Source organism: Neophocaena asiaeorientalis, unplaced genomic scaffold, assembly GCF_003031525.2.
Source record: "Neophocaena asiaeorientalis asiaeorientalis breed wild unplaced genomic scaffold, Neophocaena_asiaeorientalis_V1.1 scaffold449, whole genome shotgun sequence".
Taxonomy (NCBI): domain Eukaryota; kingdom Metazoa; phylum Chordata; class Mammalia; order Artiodactyla; family Phocoenidae; genus Neophocaena; species Neophocaena asiaeorientalis.
The window spans coordinates 822,775-838,321 of NW_020175027.1; the positions used below are offsets into that span (position 1 = coordinate 822,775).

The 15,547-nt window shown below is 41.0% G+C and overlaps 1 pseudogene; it reads left to right on the top strand.

Moving 5' to 3' along the window:
• Positions 1 to 6,727: 6,727 nt before the first annotated feature.
• Positions 6,728 to 7,357, top strand: LOC112411699 (TM2 domain-containing protein 1 pseudogene; annotated as a pseudogene).
• Positions 7,358 to 15,547: the final 8,190 nt, after the last annotated feature.

The window sequence follows — 15,547 nt, forward strand, 5'->3', positions numbered from 1 at the left end:
TTCTTTCCCTCCCTCCCTCCCTCCTTTCCTTCCTTCCCTCCCTCCCTCCTTTCCTTCCTTCCTTTTTTGCCTCACTACTCTACTTCCCTACTGTTGTTTCCTGAGATCACCTCCCAAATAAACTACTTGCATTTGAATCCTTTTCTCAGGGTCTGCTTCTGGGGGAACCTAAATCAAGACAGGTTTCTTGGCTTTTTAGGAGTATTATAAATGGCTATTGGATTGAGGACATTGCTTTTAAGAATTTCATTGAGATAACATACTTTATTTAGAACCTCTAATAGGCATGTAGGTTTTCATGCTCTGTATTTTGTGTTTATGGATTTCTTTTTTAAGTAGGAAAAAGTTCTGGAGTTAGAGACAGAGGACCCAAGTTTCCCTTGACTAACTAGGTGAATGCCTTTTTAAAAACTATCAGTTTTATCATGTGATACTAATATATAACCCACATTGTAATAAATAAGATAATGTACATAAGAGGGTTCTGCAGAGACTACATTTATTGTATCATTAGCAGTCTTCTCAATGGGGTTTTGTTTCATTAGGATTTTCACCATTTGACATAGATTCTTCCTGTGAAATTCTGCAAGGTAAAAATATATTCATTAACACTAAAAAGAAATATTTTGGCCGTATTATTATGGCCTACCTCCTGTTACTCAATTTTGATTAATATTTTAATTTCAACTTTTCAACAGCCTTATCTTCCTTCCATTTGGCAGCTGCCTGATGATCTAGCCATAGTTTGGGTGTCTTGTAGTTAGCAGGGTAATGGATTTTTGAGCTGTGTGTCCCAGATCCTGCCCTCTAGCTTAAGTTGCAAACTGCATGAGACATTTTGATTAATAATGTTAAGAATATTTATTTTTCCATTATGCAAACAATTCATTTGCCGTTTGACTGATGCTTATGCCAAGTATGACTTTACCATACTACTAAGCCACAGGCAAATTCAAACTGTATAGCTTTTTTTCTGTGACTTAAAAATTATGAAAAAGAAACACATAGCCATAAAAATAAGGAACATTACATTACTTATTATATTAGCTAGTTCAGAAAGAATTGATCATTAAGTAGTTAAGCTACTTATTTAAAAATTAATTAAAAAGTTAAAAAGCAAATCATAATTATTTTAAAAATTTTGCAAAATAGCAATAAAAGTGTAAATAACAGGGGGGAATGGTCTGTATTCCCACCATTGAAAGAGAACAACAATTGCTACTTTGATATAATTCCTTCCTATTTTATGTATATTGTTTCTTCGTACAATGTCTATTGTATCATGTAATATGTCTTTCGCCATAACACATCTATGTGGGCATGTGTCTAAGGATATTCAGTGGGCAAGTCTCATGGCCAAACACTTTCTCCCAGCTTCTTACTTGCTTTTTGGCTGCCATGACACTGCTGGGCTGCCTCTCTTCTTCCACTCTGGTTTCTTGCTGCCAGCCCCACTCCTAACTCCAAACCTCTCAGGATGCTACCCCTCAAGCAACCATGTGTCTGAGTTTTGTCACTTTGGTACCAAAGCCACAGGCTGGGAACTCAGCTTCTTCAGGCACACTGATTTCCTCGTATTCCTTGTAACTGTGATCACACCTGTGCCACACCATTGCTTGAGGTGAGCAGGATGTATTTCTCTCTTCTTTCCTTTCCTTTCCCCTGGACAGCTTTCTGTGAAGTAGGGTTATGAGGAAAGGGAAAGTTCCCTGTAGGCTCCTGCTAGGTTCCACTTTCCTCTTTTAATTGGATATCCAGGATTTTTATTAACCCATTTACAATATTATATATTTATTTATTTATTTATTTATTTATTTAAAGTCATCAGTATAACAAAGTGACTGGTAGGGTGGAATTTTAAAATAGCATGCAACCTCCTTTTTTAGAAGCTGCACCAGCAAGTCTCCTTAAGAGAAATTTTTCTTATTATGAGGAAAAAAAAAAAGTTGACTGGCTTACCTTAGTTATGTAAAAGCTTGTGCAGCCTTTTCTGGTGTTTTTGTGTCTCTCCTTAAAATGCAGACCAGAACATTCTGGTTTTAGCAAAGTTTCCCCTCCTTGCCCTCAACCTTTTGTGAAGGTTGTGAATCAATTTTTCATCAGAGGTGTGGCGGTGTGAAGGGACTTGTGAGTGTTAAGGGACTAAGATTCCAGGCCCTTCTCCATAAGATTCAACATTAGACAAATTTGGAGGAAACCACAGTGTCCTTGGATGAGGCTCCCTGATAGGAAAGAACCACAATAGTGACAGATGAGCAATCAAGAAGAGAGAAAGAAAGTTTGGGCTTCAACAAGTTTCAAACAAGGTTCTCAAGTGTCAAACAAGGTTCTAAGACATGTCTGGCCTTGGCAGATCTTGTACTGAGCCTTCATACGTCCCCAGGCCTGGCCAGCCTGGTACGGGAGTCATGACTAGGCAACAGTGGAGTGACCCTAGTGATCTAAATGTACACAGGCTTTGCTGTTGCTGTGGGACCCTCATCCAGTTTCAGTTGTCCCTGTTATGACGGTGCCAACAGTGCTGCTCTACTAGTGGTATTCCCCCTCATGAGAAGAATGGTGGGAATCCTCTGGCCTAATAATTTTGATTGTGGGTGACATGGGATAAAAAGCTGCTTGCCAATATAGGCATGTGGGTTTGTAAGTGATTAATTTAGAATAATAAAAAGGATGTGGCTGTATTTATCCAGGCTGGTGAAGCAAGTTACTATTACCTCAAGCATTTTTCATGTTATTACAAACTTTAATGCCTGCCTAGTGGTGTACTGAGAGAACATATCTTATTTTCTCATTTCTCTGTTATTGAACATAAAGGTCTTTTGCATGAGGCATTTCTGACAGAATCTAGTATTGTTGTAGCACTAAAAGTGTAACAGTAGTAGGAATATATTTTCTGGGTGTTAAAAATATGCAGTTATAATGTAAAATAAGTCATTTAGAACACAAACATTATTCTTTGGAACATGATGAATTTAGCCTTCTTGTCTTCTTGTATTCAAGGGGCACTAGGAATCTTTGCCAAGAGTGGGGCATGATAAGGAGAGGGGGCTCAGAGAACCAAGAGTGCAGTCCATGTTTGAGTTCCATCTTTTCCAGGATACCTTTGATCCAAAGGAGGGTCAGAGGTAGTATTGTATGCAGGGTGGAAGGTCTACATCCATTAGATATAAGAGGCCATGACTCTCCCCAGTGAGTCCCCAGAAACAAGCAGGGCCCAATACATAGTAAGTGCTTGGTATGTATTTTGTGAGTATTTGAATGAATGAATATTTCCACTAAGCACTCAGGGAACAAGACTATGTAAGCATTCCAGAATTAAAGGATCAGATTTGTACAAACTTGCCATATAATTTTGAAAGTGCTGTTTAACCTCTAGAAGTCCATCTTCTTGTATGACAAATTGGTAATGATATGTGTATTTACCTATATAAAATGCATAATATTATAATACAACTAGATCTGTGTGGTTTCTTTTCATATGCTGTTATGTTATTTCAAGACATTAGTTTTCCTGATAGTGGTTATGTGATCTTCTACACCTGGATGTAAATAATAGCGACAACGACAACAACAAAATGAAATAAAGCACCACTGATTCCAGAGGAAATAATAATTATAGTTCATGGCCATAAATGATACCTGTGGTACATATGAGACTACTTTAGGCCTGTATTTCTGAGTGTACATTATTCCTTTTACTTGATTGCACTCCAATTTCCATTCATTTCAGAACTGTGGGAAAATGAGACTATAGGTGCCACGTTTAAATTGGAGAGTTTCAGAAACTATAGAATGGGTTTTGTTTTGTTTCCAGAAGACAATTTCTATCATGCTCTGGGAACATGGTGGCCTGTGGAGTAATTCGTTGAGTCAGGCCCCAGCTACCTTGTCTTGAAAGAGGGGCCCAGTAGGAGCAGCTGCCCTGAGAATCTTGAGTCTGAGTCTGTCTTTTTTATTTTTTATATTTTTTGTAGACACTAGGAAATAAAATTGCTACTACAACATAGAGAGTGAATTTCAAAGTTCTGTTTTTGTGGGCATTAAAAGGAAACTGATTGAGCAATGAGATAAAATTCAGGACACAGGATAAGTGGTGATAAAATCAGTATCTTACAAGGGATTAGATCTCTACAATCAACAAAATGAAATTAACGTATATTATCACATTCAAATCTCAGTACAGCCCCTGGAGGGAAGTTGGAGAAGCGCTATTATCCTTCTTTAAAAATTTCAGGAACTGAGACTCAAAAAGTTTAGGGGCCACGTCCACAGCAATAGAACTTGTAACTGAAGATTAAAGTTTGGGTTTTCACTCTCCTTCTACCACCTCTCCAGGCTGCTGTTGAAGGTGCCAGAGTCTTGGCACCTTTATGTCTTTCTCTCCTGAGTCATTCAATCATAGTTCCAGAGTATCTCTGCAAAAGAAGTGAATGTCCCTTTTGAAACTCAGCACCTTTAACATATATGTTATCATCAGTATATCTCCACCTACAAACTCTTACAAATAACATGAAAGCTTGAGGCATCTCTTCCCTTTCTTTTTTCTCTCCCCTTTTCCTTTATGCATGTCCAGAGGTTATTTTTATACTGCCATTTCCTAGAGGAAAGGAAAATAGAAATTCTTGTTCTTTATCAAGGCTAATAATCTGGCTGCTTTTTATTTAACTTAAAAAAAAACAAACACGAAAATCCTTTCTGTAGACTTGACAGATTACCCCAACTCTCTCATTTGTGCTCAGAGATTTTAACGTTTTCTCTTCTGTTTTCTGGCCACAAGGCTTCTTGATAGAAAATTGCAACAAGAGAAAGGTCTGTTCCCTTTTGGAATGCTCTCCACACAGAAGCCTGGGAGAAAAGTTGTAGCATATGTTAGAGACCCCAGCTTCTAGGAGCTGGGCCAGAATAGGCAGCATGAAATAGGATAAGGTGATTCTCTTTGCTTTCAAGCTTTGGTTCCCTTCTTAAAGAACTCCATTCTTGTGGCCAGGAAAAGCAAATAGAGTTGGTTCTGAAGCAGATCTCAGACTTCCTGGTTATCAGAGCAGAAGTGAGAAGGCAGAATTAAAGGAGACAAAATTAGAGTGTGTGTGTGTGTGTGTGTGTGTGTGTGTTTACATGTGCACGCACACGTGCATGGGCACACAGCTATAAAGCATCAACATTTGCAAACCGGATATAATCTGCAAAACAAAGCACGTCTTCAATTTCAAGTAAGAATGAAGAAAAGTGGGTATATCTCTGGAGCAGGAATCAACAAACTTTTTCTATAAAGAGCCAGATAAAAAAATACTTTAGACTTAGTGGGTCACATGGTCTCTGTCCCAAATATTCAACTCTGCTATTGTAGTACAAAACAGCCTTGGACAACACATAAACAAATAAGCATGGCTATGTCCCAATAAAACTTCATTTATGGACACTGAAATTTAAATTTTATATAACTTTCACATCATGAAATATTATTTTTCTTTTGATTTTTTTCCCACCATTTAAAAATGCAAAGGCCGTTTTTAGCTTGTGGGTGGTACAAAAGCAGGCAGTGAACCCGATTTGGCCCATGGGGCTCTAGAGGAAGGGTAATGCTAATATAGGGGTTGTATGAAAAGGTGGAAGACATTTCTTTTTATTCTTCTGTGAAGTGGTGACCAGATGAGCACATTTCCTCATCCTCCTTATGCAAAAAAAAAAAAAAATTTACAAAACATATCTATTATTTCATTCTTTGAAATTCACTTAATTCTGAAATTTCAACAGGGCCATGGCCATGCCGAAATTTATCAATGGGCATTTTTTGAAAGCTTAGTTGCATTGCCAGCTTTATATTTAAGGCACATAGACTTCAAATATTTTAGAGAAATATGGTGATCAAAGGAAGAATATCTTATTTCCAGATAGTACTTATTTGAAAGAACCTGCCTCTCAGATGGGATTATCCCAAAAATCCATACCGATACACTATCAGGTTAATTTTCTGCTTTGTAATACAATAAAACGGTCACATAATACTGAAAACATTAACAGTATTGTTAAATTTTGAACAATACTGAAAATTTTAACAGTATTGTTAAAATTTTATTTGACTTGCGAGTCAAATAAAATCATGATAAATGTGTCATAGTGTCCTGCATACGTGTGGGGAAAGAATCTGTGTTTCTAACTGAATTAAAAAAAAGAAATAACTCATTATGAAAGCAAACCATTTCTGATGAGGGGAACATGAATATAAGTGCAAATCTACAAATCTTTGTTGTTAAGGTACTCTCCCCCCCACTTCCTGTCCTTTAATCATGCCCATAACTATGGGCGCTCAGATTCAGTTGGGGTATAATTTGAAAAGAATGTTTGACTATGACCATAAACATTCCATTTAATCATCACCATGAATCCCAGATGCTGGCAACAACATAGACATTTTTTTGTGGGAGTGAGAATAATCCAGATCCCTGCTATTCAAGTGTCGTCTGTAGATCAGGAGTATCAGCCCTAGAAGCTTGTTGGAAATGCAGAGTATCAGGCTCTACCCCAACCTCACTGAATCAAAATCTGTATTTTAACAAAATCTTCAAATGGTTTGTATGAACACGAATGGTAAAGAGGCATTCAGCTTTAGGAATGGTTTTCGACCTTGGCTGTAAGTTAGAATTCCCTGTGGAACTTCTAGGAATCCCAGTGCCCAGTCTCCATAGCAGACCAATCAAATCAGAATATCTGGAGGTGAGTTATAGGGGACACGCCGGTGCCCGGCATGGCGGCTGCTTGGCCCTCTGGGCCGGTTGCTTCTGAGGCTGCTGCCGCTGGGCTCCTGGGTGTTCTGTGATTTGCACCAGTAACCATGGGACCTTGGAGAGCTGCCGCAGCAGCGGCGAGGAGACACTTAAGTGCGAGAACCTCAAAGTGGGACAATATATTTGTAAGGATCCAAAAATAAATGATGCTACACAAGAACCAGTGAACTGTACAAACTACACAGCTCATGTTCCATGTTTTCCAGCACCTAATATGACTTGTAAGGATTTGGGTGGCAATGAAACACATTTTACTGGAAACAAAATTGGTTTTCTCAAGCCCATATCTTGCCAAAACGTAAATGGCTATTCATACAAGGTGGCGGTTGCACTGTCTCTTTTTTGTTGGATGGTTGGGAGCAGATAGATTTTACCTTGGATACCCTGCCTTGGGTTTGTTAAAGTTTTGCACTGTAGGATTTTGTGGAATTGGGAGCCTAACTGATTTCATTCTTATTTCAATTCAGATTTTTGGACCTTCAGATAGAAGTAGTTACATTATAGATTATTATGGAACCAGACTTATGAGTATTATCAATGAGAAATTTAGAAAAACGCAGTTATATCCATGAATATTGTTTAAAAGAAACAGATTTGAGCCTCCTTGATTTTAATAGAGAGCTCTCAGTATGTAGATTTCCAGACTTTCCTTTTTCCTTCTTCACATACCACTTTATGGATTCTATTTAATTTTTTGTTGTTGCTGATGTTTTTGTTTTGTTGTTTTAGTTAAAAACATATGAGATGTATTTAATAGAACTTTCTTTGAGATTTATATGATAATAGAGTCTTTGTTCAGCTACTGTCTCTATGAGATAGGTAGCTTATTACTCTGATATTAATGTCTTTTCCAAAGGCAAGTTGCCACTTGTCTTTTTCACTTCTGAAAAATAAAAAGCATGACTTATTCAAAAAAAAAATCTGGAGGTGGGATCTACACATCAGTATTTTTTAAAGCTCCCTAGATTATTCCAAAGTGCAGGGAAGTCTGAGAACTACTGGGCTAGGTGGTGGACCGAACGTGTGCTCTGAGGGTAAGAAGAGAACACTCTCATTATCAAGTAGAAACAAGGTCCCCAGAACTGGAGGCTTTATTAGAAGTGTTAAAAAGGTCAGCATGTTATGTATTAAAAGAGTGGCTTTCAAGAACAATTTCATTATTTGAGGGATGAAATGGCAGCATACCCCAAGACAGGCAACAGAGTCGCCTATTCAGTTTAGCCTTTTAGTCTTATTTTTGGTCTTTGCCCCAGAATTTTAACTGATTCTGTACTGTTACCAAGACACCATCTGATCTTAACAAAGCTTTATAGAAAGGCTTTCATAGGATAATGGTTTGTGAATCATCTTTTCTTGTTGAGGATGAGGGTAAATTAGTGGTATGTGAGTTTTGGTAGAGTTAGCAAAGTTTTCCACTGTTTCATTAGATTAACTGATCATGGAGGTGTCCTATCTGTAACTTAGAACTGGAACCTGAAGAAAAGGGTGCCAGTCAAAAATCCTCTTCTGTCCTTGGATCAGTGAGGAACCCATCAGATTAATTCTCTGGACACAAGTGTAAGGGCTACTATATGTAAGAGGAAAAGGCATTATATAGTAGCTAATGTGATACCACACTGTGTCAAGGTCCCAGAAGCCATCAGTTCAGTTTACTGATTTGGTGCCTCCTCTCCATTACTAATATCAGTCATTATGCCTTTAAATAATAATTGTTCAGTTATGCCTCTAAAGAAATGGAGCCCTCACAATGAGATAAAATGTTCAGATTACTAAACAGTTAACTAAAAGGAACAAAATTAAAGATTAAGTTCAAGTAAAACTCTGTTGGGTGCTGGCACTTATTAATTCTCCCTAACTCGGGAGAATTCTGTCTAGAATCAGACCGATTTTGAGTTGGGTCCTCTTCTTCCTACCTGTTGCTAATTATGCATCATCTTTGGGCCTTCCTACATCTCGCCCCACCCCATCCCCCATCTCAGCCTGGTGTTTTAGGTTCCTGGTGCTAGAGTTTATCTCCTAATTGAAGAGTTCTAAGTTTTAGCTTGCCATTGCTCCACACAACCCATCTACTCTATTTCTATTGTTCTAGCTATTTCTATGCTTGATTGCTAATTTCACAGACCTGTGGAACACTGGAAGTGCAATTATCCTCCAGCGTAATTGCCTTCTGTAAAAACTGCCTCCCACAAAACTCCTGCAAAAACTGTGTCCTGTTTGTTACTACCTATGAATGTATGGATGCCTTTTCAGCTACATAGAGAGCTGTTTTCTAGACCTCCCTGGCATTAGAAAAGAGCAGGTTATCTCTGCAGCTGGAACACCCCTTTTAATTAGGAGCTTTTTATGATGGTTATTTCAGGTGTCCCATTAATCTGACATCACTCCTGGGTATAGCAGTTGATGTTAAAATTGGTCTGTTTGGTATCACCTGGGAGTTTTGTCTGTTTAAATATTTCATGTTCACTTATAAAAAGTTACACACATTATGGGCTTCCCTGGTGGCGCAGTGGTTGAGAGCCCGCCTGCCGATGCAAGGGACACGGGTTCATGCCCCGGTCCGGGAAGATCCCACATGCCGCGGAGCGCTGGGCCCCTGAGCCATGGCCGCTGAGCCTGCGCGTCGGAGCCTGTGCTCCACAACGGGAGAGGCCACAACAGTGAGAGGCCCGTGTACCACAAAAAAAAAAAATTACACACATTAAATAGCTCCTATCACTTGAATACAGATAGTACAATACACAAACACCCTCTTCAGCATTCAGTTATGCAATAATTTCTTAACTGACTTAACAATTTATTTTAATATTTATTTTTAAGGTGCTATTGATTTATCCCAACTATAAAGTCATAATTATGAATGATATGTGAATGACTTTATTTTTTTAAACATCTTTATTGGAGTATAATTGCTTTACAATGGTGTTAGTTTCTGCTGTATAACAAAGTGATTCAGCTATATGTATACATATATCTCCATATCCCCTCCCTCTTGCGTCTCCCTCCCACCCTCCCTATCCCACCCCTCTAGGGGGACACAAAGCACTGAGCTAATCTCCCTGTGCTATGCAGCTGCTTCCCACTAGCTATCTATTTTATATTTGGTAGTGTATATATGTCAATGCTACTCCCTCACTTCATCCCAGTTTACCCTTCCCCCTCCCTGTGTCCTCAAGTCCATTCTCTATGTCTGCCTCTTTATTCCTGTTCTGCCCCTAGGTTCTTCAGAACCATTATTTTTTTTTAGATTGCATATATATGTGTTAGCATACGGTGTTTGTTTTCTCTTTCTGACCTCACTCTGAATGACAGTGTCTAGGTCCATCCACCTCGCTGCAAATAACTGAATTTCGTTGCCTTTTATGGCTGAGTAATATTCCATTGTATATATGTGCTACATCTTCTTGATCCATTCATCTGTCAGTGGACACTTACGTTGCTTCCATGTCCTGGCTATTGTAAACAGAGCTGCAATGAACCTTGCGGTACATGACTCTTTTTGAATTATGGTTTTCTCAGGGTATATGCCCAGTAGTAGGATTGCTGGGTCGTATGGTAGTTCTATTTTTAGTTTTTTAAGGAACCTCCATACTGTTCTCCATAGTGGCTGTATCAATTTATATACCCACCAGGTCTCTGGTGGACCAATGCCCTGAACTTGGCTCTCCCACCTCAGAAGCTCAGGCCTGACACCCAGCCTAAGCACCAAAACCCTGTCAGCCACTCGGCGCAGAAGAAAAGGGAGAAAAAAAAAGGAGAGAAAGAATAAATAAATAAAATAAAATAAAGCTATTAAAGTATAAATTTAAAAAAAATTATTATAAATAATAATAAGAAAGAAAGAACAACCAAACCAAAAAACAAATCCACCATTGATAATAGGCGCTAAAAACTACACACACACACACACACACACACACACACACACACAAACAGACAGAACCCTAGGACAAAGGGTAAAAGCAAATCTATACAGAAAATTCACACAAAGAAGCATACACATACATACAAAAAGAGAAAAAGGAAAAAATATATACATTAAAAAAAAAAGGAAGAGAGCAACCAAATCAATAAACAAGTCTACCAATGGCAATAAGCTCTAAATACTAAACTAAGATAAACATAAAGCCAGAAACAAATTAGATGCAGAAAGCAAACCCCAAGTCTACAGTTGCTCCCAAAGTCCACCTCCTCAATTTTGGGATGATTCGTTGTCTATTCAGGTATTCCAGTGATGGAGGGTACATCAAGTTGATTGTGGAGATTTAATCCGCTGCTCCTGAGGCTGCTGGGAGAGATTTCCCTTTCTCTTCTTTGTTCTCACAGCTCCTGGGGTTCAGCTTTGGATTTGGCCCTGCCTCTGTGTGTAGGTCGCCTGAGGGCATCTGTTCTTCACTCAAACTGGATGGGGTTAAAGGAGCAGGTGTGTTGGGGGCTGTGGCTCACTCAGGCCAGGGGGGAGGGAGGGGCATGGAGTGCGGGGCGAGCCTGCAGCGGCAGAGGCCAGCGTGACGTTGCACCAGCCTGAGGCGCCCCGTGCGTTCATCCAGGGTAGTTGTCCCTGGATCCCGGGACCCTGGCAGTGGCGGGCTGCACCGGCTCCCCGGAAGGGAGGTGTGGATAGTGACCTGTGCTTGCACACAGGCTTCTTGGTGGCTGCAGCAGCAGCCTTAGTGTCTCATGCCTGTCTCTGGTGTCTGCGCTGATAGCCGTGGCTCGTGCCCATCTCTGGGGCTCATTTAGGCGGTGCTCTGAATCCCTTCTCCTCACGCACCCAGAAACAATGGTCTCTTGCCTCTTAGGCAGGTCCAGACTTTTCCCCGGACTCCCTCCCAGCTAGCTGTGGCGCACTAGCCCCCTTCAGGCTGTGTTCATGCAGCCAACCCTAGTCCTCTCCCTGGGATCTGACCTCTATAGCCCAAGCCTCAGCTCCCAGTGCCCACCTGCCCCGGTGAGCAGACAAGCCTCTCGGGCTGGTGAGTGCCGGTCGGCACCCATCCTCTGTGTGGGAATCTCTCCGCTTTGCCCTCTGCACCCCTGTTGCTGCGCTCTCCTCCGTGGCTCCAAAGCTTCCCCACCACCACCGACCGTCTCTGCCAGTGAAGGGGCTTCTAGTGTATGGAAACTTTTCCTCCTTCACAGCTCCCTCCCAGAGGTGCAGGTCCCATCCCTATTCTTTGGTCTCTGTTTTTCCTTTTCTCTTTTGCTCTATCCAGGTACGTGGGGAGTTTCTTGCCTTTTGGGAAGTCTGAGGTCTTCTGCCAGCATTCAGTAGGTGTTCTATAGGAGTTGTTCCACATGTAGATGTATTTTTGATGTATTTGTGGGAAGGAAGGTGATCTCCACATCTTACTCCTCCACCATCTTGAAAGTCCCCTGTTATGCAATAATTGATTTACTTCATAAATATGAGCAAAAGGGCCTACCGTGTGTGAGATAGTATCCTAGATTCTGTGAGAAATTAAAAGATTCAGCAAAAGTGTTTCCTGCTCTCTTTGGAGCCCATGGGTAAGAAAAGCACACAAATAATCATTTCCCAAATCAAATACAGTTGGTGACTTAAACAAGCAGAAAGTGCTATGGAAGTTCCAGGAAAAGGAGGGGCAAGAGCACATGGGGACAAAATTTCATCTAAGGCTTCGTGAAAGAGATGGCATTGGAAGTGGATCTTGAAGATGGGTAGTTTTCAACAGGGGGTTCTCAGGGTGAATGGAAATGAAGTTAACACAGGTGCTCTCTATAAATACATGAACATTCATGCATGAACACTTATCACCTGGAAGGGGCTATCACTTCCTTCATCCAAAACCCCTGTGTGATCTAGTAGCTAAGTGCTATATGCTTGGTAATAATGTAAGGTAACAAATGTTTTTATTTCCTCTGAGGTAGAAAGTGAAAGGAATCATCAAAGGTTCACATGCCTGTCTCACAGGAAACCAACCAGAGCAATTGAATTAAAGCCTAGTTGTTGATTTGAAATCTATTTAAGCATGCTCCCACATTTTTAAGCATCTTTTTCTAATTCTTTGCTAAAAACTTCTGGTAACTTCTCGCTCTGTGCATCCATTCTTTTCCTGAGCTCTTGGATTATCTTTATGATCATTACTCTGAACTCTTTCTTAGGTAGATTGGCTATCTCCACTTCATTTAGTTGTTTTTCTGGGGTTTTATCTTGTTCCTTTGTAACATTCCTTTGCCGTCTCATTTTGTTTAAATTTCTATTTGTATTTTTATGTATGTAATAGCTTAGACGTTTTCGACCTTGGAGAAGTGGCCCTCTGTAGGGGATGTCCTATGTGTCCCAGCAGTACACACCCCTCTCACCACCCAAGGCCCAGGGACCAGCTGGTCCCAGGGTAGGTTCTGACCTGTGTCAGTTCTGCAGGCTGCAGGATCATAGTTTCATTCGTTCTGGTATTTGCCCCCTGGTGGGTGAGGCTGGTCTGGAGGTCTGTGAAGGCTTCCTGGTGGGAGGTGCTGGTGCCTGCTCATTGGTGGGTGGAGCTGGGTCTTGGCCCTCTGATGGGCAGGACCAAGTCAAGGGGCGTATCTAAAGATGGCTGTGGACTCAGGAAGTCTTTAGGCTGCCTGTCTGCTGAGGGGTGCGGCTGTGTTCCTGTTCTGTTGGCTGTTTGGCCTGAGGCGTCCCAGTTACAGGCTGTTGAGTGGGGCAGGTCTCCGTGCCAGAGACCCAAAATACCTGTCTCTGCCTCCAGCCAGAATTGATGCAGGTCTCTGCTTCCGCCACCAGCTTTTATGACCCCAGAGAGAGCCACAGTCGCCCCCGCCCCCTCGCCTCTCCAGGAGACCCTCCAAGACCAGCAGGTAGGTCTGGCCCAGGCTCCTGTGGAGTCACTGCTTTTGCCCTGGGACCCGGTGCACAGGGACCTTCTGTGTGCCCTCCTCTCTGTTTCCCCCATTCCTGTGCAGCTCCTGCAGTCAAGCCCCGCTGGCCTTCAAAGCCAAATGCTCTGGGGGCTCCTCCTGCCAGTGCTGAAGCCCTGGGCTGGGGAGCCTGCTGTGGGGCTTGGAGGTCTCTCTCACTCCTGTGGGAGAACTTCTGCGATATAATTGTTCTCCAGTTTGTGGGTTGCCCACCTGGGCGGTATGGGATTTGACTGTATCATGAGCTCCTACCATCTCGTGATTTCTTCTTTATGCCATTGGATGTAGAATATGTTTTTCAGTAGATTCCCGTCTTTTTTACCCGTGGTTGTTCAGTAGTTAGTTGTGATTTGGGTGTGCTGGTAGGAGGAGATGAGCTCAGGTCCTCCTAATCTGCAATCTGGGCTCCAGTTTATTTGCAGAGAAGTCCGTTCTTTATAAATCCATGAACAGCAAGGTCTCCCTGGGATGGATATGCCATGGGGACTTTCACTCCCGAAATCCTTAGCATCTTTTCATTGTTTGAATTTCAAAGAATTTACTTTTCCCACATGAAGAAATCAGGGACAAATCAAAAGGAGTTTTGGTCATCGTTGATAAATATTCTAATTAAATCTTTCATTGACTGATGACTGCCAAGAGTCAGCAGCAGGTGGTAACAGTTCCTTTGTAATCATTGTAATTGTTTGAAATAATTCACTGTTCCAGGGCTGTTTTTGAAGAGGCCTAAGAGAGACAGTGCAGATGGGCCTGATTTAAACGGTCTCCTTGTTAACAGTGTATATTATATTTGCTGGTTAAGTTATTGGCAAATTTAAATATATTATCAGTATATCAAACTAATCATTTATTGAAAAATAATAATAGCCACAGCTGCTCTCCCTTTAATTTTTAAGAGAGAAAATATCATGTTCACTTAGTTATGCATATCCAACATATTTTCTTTCTTTTGCGCTCAGCATGTCTGATGTCACAGTGTTTCTTTTACATTATGAATAGACATCTCCGTGAGCTTTTTTTCTTTTAAATTTATGGAACATATGCAGTATCCACTTCACCCAAAGCTATAGAATAACAACGCTATTATTGTAGCCATCTGTCTCTTCACATCAGTGTCTTCTGTGGTTTCATAGTCCAGTCTTAGGGCTCTGTAAGAAACAATATTGGTTAACATTAATAACTGCCTTCATCTGACAATTTACATCTCTGTTTGGAGACAGCTCCTGAAAGCATCTTTCCCAGTTAAGGGTGCAGGGCTTTGGAGGGAGGGAGGGAGGGACGACTGTCTTGAGGGAGATGGAGGCAGAGCCGCCTATTTTGCTCCACTTGACTGACGCCCAAAGGAAAGGGTGAGTCAGTCTCCCACTTCCTATTATCACTCTGCATTTGCAGTTTCTCACCTTGACAGGCAGTAACAGTTCCAGCCAATGCTAATTTGGGTAACATCTAAAAGGCTTGCCTGACAAGGCAGATTCAAATTATGAAGCAAACCCCTCACATACTGAGACCTTGTTAGCTAGATTAGTGGCGGATTGGCTCCTTGTGACAGCTTGTTTGCTAGAGGTGAGCTATCTGCATTTTCAATGCAGGCAGGTTATATCATCATTTAAAGAAAAAAAATAAAGATGTCGTTTTTCTTGTTTGTCACAGAGTTCATGTAATATTCCCTCTCGATTTTCTCATTGTTGACTTCAGAAAGAAATAGCAGCAAGTGTGTACCTTTGAGTGCGACAGCTAATTTTGTTATGGATGAACAGAGTATTGTGACAAAACAGTGGCACAGCTGTCATAACAGCTGTCACACATTAATCATGACAGTGACAAATAGCATAATTACCTTATCTGGAATTCCTAGCATGTACACTCAGTATGCCCCACTG